Source organism: Suricata suricatta, chromosome 9, assembly GCF_006229205.1.
Source record: "Suricata suricatta isolate VVHF042 chromosome 9, meerkat_22Aug2017_6uvM2_HiC, whole genome shotgun sequence".
In the NCBI taxonomy this organism is placed as follows: Eukaryota; Metazoa; Chordata; class Mammalia; order Carnivora; family Herpestidae; genus Suricata; species Suricata suricatta.
The window spans coordinates 58,499,252-58,507,103 of record NC_043708.1 but is presented as its reverse complement, the minus strand read 5'-3'; the positions used below and the strand labels follow the sequence as shown (position 1 = coordinate 58,507,103).

General features: G+C 40.8%; 1 long non-coding RNA gene across 3 annotated transcripts in view; it reads right to left on the bottom strand.

The window, feature by feature from the left end:
* Positions 1–253: 253 nt before the first annotated feature.
* LOC115301114 overlaps positions 254–7,852 on the bottom strand; it is a 37,656-nt gene continuing 30,057 nt past the window's right edge. Inside the window, exons 2-5 of one of the 3 annotated variants that reach the window (XR_003912974.1) lie at positions 4,084–4,213; positions 2,762–2,873; positions 2,288–2,536; positions 254–937 (exon numbers count right to left, since the gene is read on the bottom strand). This is a non-coding gene — a long non-coding RNA (uncharacterized LOC115301114). Of the gene's footprint in view, positions 938–1,678; positions 1,769–2,287; positions 2,537–2,761; positions 2,874–4,083; positions 4,214–7,852 lie in introns of those variants that run through there. The other 2 variants (XR_003912976.1, XR_003912975.1) reach the window with 2 other exon arrangements.

Below are 7,852 nucleotides of genomic sequence, written 5' to 3'. Positions count from 1 at the left end.
GTATTCTCCAACACATGATCTCAGAGAACCCTGCTCTGTTTTGTTTCTTTTTCAAAAGTTTATTTTGAGAGAGAGAAAGAGAGGAAGAACACGAACCGGGGAGGGAAGAGAGAGAATACCAAGCAGGTTCCGTGTTGTCAGCGGGAATCCCAATGTGGGGCTCAATCCCACAAACCGTGAGATCATGACCTGCGTGAAAATCGAGTTGGATGCCTAACTCTTGAGCCACCCAGTGGCCCCTATTTTTGTTTCTTATTAGTAGATGATTCTGTACAATATTCTCCAAAATAATTTTATATGAATCCAAATCATCATTACTCATCATATTCTTCTTTTACTTAAACCACCATAATTTAATTCTACCCATGTGATTTTTTCCAACAAAACAATTTTTGAAAATATGAAAATTCTATAAGCATTGCCTCCTTGTGGCAAAAATATAAAATTTATTTTAAAAATGTAAAATGTTGACCCTTACAATCACAAGTCTACATTTTGCTCATGTTTATTATGAAGATATAGAGGTGAATTAAAAGAAGATATCATTTAACATTATCAAATGAAACCGAGTGTACCCAAATGGAGAGGAAGTCAATGCGGTTACTTAATATAAAGCAAAAGCTCTGTCTCCTGAAGAGCAGACATGCAGTTATTGATCTAGAATTGGCACAATGACAAACTGCTCTGCAAATCTTCCTCTTCCCAATTAAGGTGTCTCTCTTGAACTGATTGAAAGCCATTCGATAAGTATACTTTTTTCAAGATGGTGTGCTCAGTTGGGGGTCTTTTTATTAAACTGAAATTCCATCATTAGCTTTGACTAGCACCAGCTGCTTTATAAATTCTGTGTTGATGTAGACCTCCACCAGTGTTCCAAATATTGCAGGTGAATCTCTGACTCCAAAATCCTCAATCATGCAGTATGAATAATTAACATCTGATAAATGCAGAATGAAAAGAGCTCTCATTAGAAAATGCAGTAGTAGGGTCATAATCCCATCTTTGCTTCTCAAAACACTGCACCAAATAGGACTTTTGCTGCTGCTGCTGCTGCTGCTGCTGCTGTTGTTGTTGTTGTTGTTTCATTGATTTTTTTTTAAGTTTACATCCATGTTAGTTAGCATATAGTGCAACAGTGATTTTAGGAGTAGAACCCTAAATGCTCCTTACCTATTTAGCCCATCCCCCTCCCACAAACCCTTCAGTAACCCTCCGTTTGTGCTCCATATTTTTTTAATAGTTTATTTTCAAATTGGTTTCCATAATACACCCAGTGCTTCTCCCCCACAAGTGCCCCCCACCATGACCATCACCCCTTCCCTCCCTCCCCCTCCCCCTTCAGTCCATGGTTCATTTTCAGTATTCAGTAAGTGCTCCATATTTAAGAGTCTCTTATGTTTTTGTCCCCCTCCCTTCCCTTATGTTCATCTGTTTTGTGTCTTAAAGTCATCATATGAGTGAAGCCATATGATATTTGTCTTTCTCTGATGAATTTCACTTAGCATGATGCCCTCTAGGTCTATCCAGGTCATTTTGTTTTTTTTTTTTTAAGCATTTCTAAATATCCCCACTTCCTAATGTTTCCCCATATCTGAGCAGAAATGGGAAAGTTAGGACCCAAGATGAAATGTCTTTTTCCTGCAGTAACATCTAGCACCTTCTAATGGATGTTTACCTGACTGTTGTAACTCCAGATCAATGTCTATGGATCCAGGGCTTATATCAGCCATAATTATTCTCTCTTCTAAATGGTTACAGTCTATCATGCCTTGAACAGAAAAGAGAAACTTTTCTATTCATGAATCAAATAGTATTTCTGTGAGATATATGGTAAAAATGTAGCACAAAAAAGTTCCTTGTAATGTTACATTTATAAAAACATTTATTTTGTGTACTAGGTGTGCCTAGTAGGGCTTTTCATAAAGCATGAAAAGGAGATAAGTTTTAAACCATGATAAACTTGAATATGTGAAATAATGAAATATATTAAAAATGAAACATGGTATGATAGTTCAGTGGTTGAGAGCAGAATATTCTGCAGTTCAATTCCTGAGCCTCACTCAGTTTCTTCATCTGTAAAATGGGGAAAATATTAGTGTCAGGCTCATGAGGTTACTTCTGGTACTAAGTGAGAGAAGGCCTATAAGGTATTTAGCATAGCACAGTGTATTCATTTTCTATAGCTGCACAACAAATTACCACATACTTAGTAGCTAAAAACAATAGCCATTTATCATCTCACAGTTTCTGCAGGTGAGAGCATAGCTTAGATGGTCCTTCTACTTACAGTCTCACGAGACTGCAGTCAAGGTGTCATTTGGACTGTGTTCCCATCTGGAGGTTCAACTGGGGAAGAAACTCCTTCCAAACTCACTCACATTCTTGGCAGAATTCATTTCCTGGCAGCTCTCAGATCAGGGATCCCAGTTTCTTCCTGGCTGTTATCTGGAGGCCATCCACAGTTCCTCACCAAGTGGGTTTCCCCAGCATGGCTGCTTATCTCTTATCTCCGCATTGAGTCTTCCAGAAAGACAGTCTTTATTATGTAACATAATCACAGGGGGATATTACATCACCTTTACTGTATTCTATTGGCTAGAAGCAAGTCATATGTCCTGCCCACATGCATGGGTGAATACCAGAAAGCAGGGCCCACTGAGGGCTACATATGAATCTGTATGCCACAGATAACTAAGTGAGTGAATAAACGTGTGAAGAAATGAAGAAATGAGTGAGTGAATGAGTGAATGTGGATACCAACCTGGGTATAAATGGAATAAGCCATCGCCTCTCAGACATCAGCAAACATAAGAAATCGTTCTAAATCCAGGGTAAACAGGTGAACAGTGGACTCTCTAGGTAACTATTAAAGTCTGTTGAAGTCATAGGAAAAAACTAAAATAAATACAGAGAAGGAGGCAAACCATAAGGGACTCTTAAATACAGAGAACAAACTGAGGGTTGATGAGGGTAGGGGGTGGTTTATATGGGTGATGGGCATTAAGGAGGGCACTTTTTGGGATGAGCAGTGGGTGTCATATATAAGAGCTGAATCACTGGGTTCTACTCCTAAAGCCAAGACTACACTGGATGTTAACTAACTTGAGAATTTTTTAAAAATAAAATTAAGTTTAAAAATTTAATTAAACATAAAAAATAAAGTCATACATAACACAAGTGTTCAACTTTGTGAAAATAATATATTGAAGAGTTCAGGCCTGGACTTCCAGGCCCAGAGAATGTCAGTGTAGGATCTCAAGGATGGTGGGGAATGGAACCCTCAGGGAAAAAGTAAGGGTTTTAGTCCCATAATTAACTTTAAGGTGATAATCTTCTTATCATTGAAGCAAGAAAAGAAATGAGAAGTGAAATAAAATGGTCAAATGTAGTTACAAGAAATTTTAAACTTCTAAACAATAAAATAACACTAAAAACAAAAGAAGAGTATTCACCACAAATGGAAAATAGTTATCATCTTAAAACATATGAAAATTTATTCAAACATATTTATGAACATGAGTAAATAGAGGATATAATTATGTGATTCAGGCACAGGAAATGTCATTAGTAAAGTACATTTGAAAAAAGTGTAAATCTCATATGGATGGGGCAGTAGCCTTCCAAGCAAAAATTTTTAAAGTACTGATCTATCATTTTTGTTTTACTAGGTGATCACTCAGACATGAGAGAGTAAACAGTAAAATAAGTTGCATTTGTATTATTCACCAAACTGTTGCCACAACTTGTAACTGACCCTCAGTAGATGGGTATTTGATGATAATTAACCCTCAGTCAGTGATAAGAGAGTTCATATGGATGACTGCAGTAGACAGATCATCAAAAACCTTATTTCAGATCTAGATTCATATTAGCATGAAACCAATTTAGGGGAGAGGGAGCTATTTAAATTTCTTTCTAATTTACTTCTACTACCCTCATAGCTGAAACACAGTAAAACAGATACAGATCAGATTCCAGAAGAGCAAGAATATTAGTCGAAAGGACTAGATACTCCACAGGATGAGAATCTGCCCAAGAATGAAGTCAGTGCCTTTATTTTAATGAATATTCTTAAGACAGTACCTTGACTTCTGATGGCCTCCTCCTTTGTTGCTGGCTCACAAGTGTAGCAGGGCAAACACCATTCCTGGACTTGGCACAGAAGCAGTGAGGCAGGTGGGTTTTCTGCTTTTTCCTCTCCTGTAGGCCTGGTCTGGGTACACAGGGGGTATTAGTTTTGATGCCAGTGATAATGTGCTAATTCGTGTGTCCACATGCGTCATCGGATCTTTTCAGGAATAAGTTATAGCATATCCCTTGTGGCCACGAATGGAAGGGCCAACAATTTAAATGAATAACAGTGAGACTCACTAAATAGATGTTGTTGTGAGTAATGTTACTTTTCTTTTCAGTGGGAATGAGACAGATAAGGATAGATTTGTTTGGGACAACTGGGTGGCTCAGTCAGGTAAGCCTCCGACTTTGGCTCAGGTCATGATCTCACAGCTTGTGGGTTCAAGCCCCGCGTCGGGCTTTGTGCTGACAGTGGGAGCCTGGAGGCTGCTTCAGATTCTGTGTCTCCCTCTCTCTCTCTCTCTCTCTCCCCTTCCCTTGCTCATACTCTGTCTCTTTCTGTCTCTTAAAAATGAATAAATGTTAAAAAAAAAAGGGGGGGATAGATTTGTTCATGGAGTCTACATGGGCTCCCTTGTGGTGTCAGGGAGGCGGGTACTGGGACAGCTGCAGTGGAGGGTGGGGGGAGGCAGCCCTGCTAGATGAACACAGCCGCTGAAGATGCTGGCGACAGATGGGCAGCAGATAGTGTCCGGGAGGTCTGACAGCCACGGCCAGGGCCAGTGTCTGCAAACAGAACTCCAGGCTGACCAGCTCTGGGAGATCTGGTAAGCTCTTCAAACCAGGTGGGCTGTGGTGGGTCAAGAGAAGCAGGAGGAAGTCGCCGAACCAAGCAGGCTGCTCCCCGAAGTGTGCTGATGCAGTACACCTGCTGAATCTCAAGCGTGCATTCCTGCACCGGTCTTTCTTGGACCGTAAGCTTTTAGAATACAGTGATCAAATCCCTGTAGTTCTCCACGGATCGTGTGTAATGCTATAAGCAATTAGGTGGTTAATATTTTTAACATGAAGAAGACGATGCCCAATTTAAAGAAATTAAAACTGGAAATAATATATAATATATATTTTTGGGTGAGGTTAATGCCAGAAAGATGACCTGGGGCTCCACTTATAGACATATACCTCAAGAGTCGTCCTTGGCCATACACTGAAAGATTGGTAAAAATAATGTACATTTATATAATATTTTATTGAGGTGACATTCACATAACATACAATTAACCATCTTAAAGTGTACAATTCAGTGGCATTTTGTGCATTCACACTGTTGTGTAACCACCAAGTCGCTCTAGTTTCAGAACTTTCTCCTCACTCCGAAAGAACACCCTGTACTCCTTAAGTAATCATTCCTCATTCTCCCCTCCCCGGTTCCTTGGAAACCTCTAAACTGTTTATGTTGAAATAGAACATTTAAAGCATGTAGATAACATTTTCTTAATGATTCTCCACCTTATTGACTTGTTTGATTAATCTATTAACTATTGATCTAACTCAAGCCGGATATGTGTGCTATCCTTACAGCTCTATTATTTTTGCTTATTTAGTTGCCTGCCTCCCACCCCCAGGCATTGAGTGCTTTGCAGAGGGTGGTATTCAAGGTGTTGGTCCATCTGTGGGTCTGTGGCACCTGGTACAATGTCTGGCATACAATGTGTTTCGTATTTGTGGGATTACTTCACATTAGCAAGAAGTTAATTTGTCTAAAGACATACAGCTAGTGAATTATGAGTCACAAGGTAAGCCTACGTCTCTCACCACCCACTAGGTAGCAAATGGGGCCTGTCAGGGGGAGACCAATTTAGACAGCAATCATACTGAGGAGGTTTAACCTCTACCAGGGGCTGTCCTAAGCCCTTTTCAAGTTATTACATTGTAATCCTCCTGACAGCCATACAACGTCAACAGTACTATTAGCCCAGAAATTCTGGAGTGGGAATTGGCAATGCCTGAATCCAATCCAAGTTTTATAGGCTCTGAGGAAGCCTTTGAGTCCATGAGTAACTTAGTCAAATGCCAGGAAAGACCATCATTTTATTATTTTAGTAACAACCTGTGGGACTGGTTTTAGGGAAGAGGAAATAGGCATGATAGCTGAAATGGAGCCTGCTCTAGAGTTTGCCCTCTTACACACATGCGTGTGCACACACACATGTGCAATCTTGGATTGTGTCTTATATATGCTGTTATAATTCTTGTGGAAGATGCCATTTTTATGCTTTAATGCTCTGCTAAGCACCACTGCATTTTGCAGGTACAACCAGATCTACGCTAAACTCCCTGCTAGGTCCCACTGCTCTTCAGGGCTCCGCCATGCCTGTGCCTCTCTGGGAACCACTGCCTTCTGCATTATCCCCAGGGCATCCACCCCTCTTCTGGGCACCCCCACTGCAGTTAGGCTGGATGCCACCATCAAAACCGTAGAGCACCAGATGGGCCAGTGCTGCTCAGTGACCTGTGGCACGATAGGGGAGCATGCGTTTCCATTTTCTCTCTGCATCAGATGTTACCAAAGTAATATTGGCCAGCTCATCGAAATCTTAAGAAGTTTGGGTAAAAATAAGTCTTCTGGTTTCTATTCATACTCCTCTCTCTCTTCCAGGACCCAGAACTGAGTCCATGGCAATCTGGGCCTGGGGCCAGTGTGACTGACCCTAAGATGCTTGAGTCACTTCTCTGCTCCAACACTGTGGTTTATAACTGAGCTGTGCTCTTCCCACTTGACTCTCCTCCCCTCATTCTCTCAGGCAAGGTCAGATGATTCTGAATTCTAGAGGTGGGGGTTTTTTGGCTTAGAGCTGGGACTCTATCTCACTTAGACTCAAGACTCAGACAGAAAAACACTTTGAGACTCTGTAAGCAATGGAGCTCGGGATTTGGTGAATCCTTGATAACAAAGACTTTCAGCACTCATTTATATTCTGAGTCTCTGTGGGCAAGTATTGTCTTTTGTTCAGAAATTTTACAAGTTCTATAAAGGCAGATAAAGAAGGTATGAGAAGTGCAGTTTTAAAATCTAGTAGCTTAATTTCTATCCTGCCCTGTCATTACAGGAATAATATTCCTGGGCTTATGCTTACTATACCACTTTAAAGCCTTGGTTGAAATGCACCTGTTAAGGAATCCCTTCCTGCAGAACACCAGAAAGGGCTTCTCTGCCGGATTCAGATGAAGCAGGATAAATTCTGATCCCTCACGATACTCATTGCACACGTGGGGACATAGGGCAACCCAAACGAGTATTCCAAATTTCTGGAGGAAAGTTAGAGGTGACTGTTATATTATTTACCTTTCTGCTCATCTAAATTCTCTAATATTCTATAACACACATGTATTGATTCTACAGTAAAAGTGAAGTAAAATTAGGGGCGTCTGGGTGGCTCAGTCCATTAAACAGCCAACTTTTGATCTCAGGCGAGGTCATGATCTCACAGTTCGTGGGTTCAAGCCCCACATCCAGCTCTGTGCTAACAATGCGGAGCCTGCTTGGGATTCTCTCTTTTCCTCTCTCTCTCACTGCCCCTCCTCCACTTGCACACAGGTCTGCACATGCACTCTTTCTTTCTCTCGCTCTCTCAAATACATAAGAATTAAAAATAAATAAATAAAAGTGAAATAAAATTAAACAAGGATAAGTACTCTGCAGTCAGAGTTGACATGCAGCGCCCTCATGGCTTAATCCGCCTGCAGCCGTCAGCCTTCTCTTTGAGCGAAGGGTGGG